The sequence below is a fragment of the Bison bison genome, unplaced genomic scaffold, assembly GCF_000754665.1.
Source record: "Bison bison bison isolate TAMUID 2011002044 unplaced genomic scaffold, Bison_UMD1.0 scf7180017864167, whole genome shotgun sequence".
NCBI classification, from domain to species: Eukaryota; Metazoa; Chordata; class Mammalia; order Artiodactyla; family Bovidae; genus Bison; species Bison bison.
Window position 1 is genome coordinate 5,002,108 of NW_011494739.1, and position 515 is coordinate 5,002,622.

Sequence of the window (515 nt, forward strand, 5' to 3'; positions counted from 1 at the left end):
CCTGGGAAGCTACAGCCCTCCACCAGAAGAAGCTATGCCTTTTGAGTTTGAGCAGCCAGACCAGGGAGAGAACCAACCTCCCTTGCAGGTCTCAGACCTTGCTCCAGGAGGCCCAGGTTCGGTGGTCTTCAGGGCTCCTCCCGAGGAGCCCCGAGCCATCAGACCTGAAAACGCAGGCATCAGAGGAGGATGCAGCCCTCCCCTCGAGGAGGATCTGCCATTCGAGTTTGATGGAGCAGCCTTGGGGAACGACAGCCCACCTCCTGGGCTCCCCCGAGCTATCCCACAGATCGACGGCGGTGGGGGCAGCCAGATCACGACAGTCGCGGTCTCGAGTGCGATCCTCCTCACTCCCGCCGCGAACGAGCCCCCCCTCTGGGTCCCCGGCATCATCGGCAGCCCATCTCGAGAGGCTGTCAGACCTCTTCCACACTTCGCGGGAGACAGCCCCCCGATGGAGGTCTCCAGACCCCCGCGCGAGGTTGGCAGCGCCCCCGTTGGGGTCGATGACGCTC

The 515-nt window shown here is 64.5% G+C and overlaps 2 protein-coding genes across 5 annotated transcripts in view; both read left to right on the forward strand.

Moving 5' to 3' along the window:
- LOC104989974 (neuroendocrine secretory protein 55) overlaps positions 1–515 on the forward strand; it is a 57,778-nt gene that overhangs the window by 13,908 nt on the left and 43,355 nt on the right. The window lies entirely within an intron of this gene.
- The window catches only part of LOC104989972 (guanine nucleotide-binding protein G(s) subunit alpha isoforms short), a 66,963-nt gene that overhangs the window by 13,008 nt on the left and 53,440 nt on the right, over positions 1–515 (forward strand). The window lies entirely within an intron of this gene.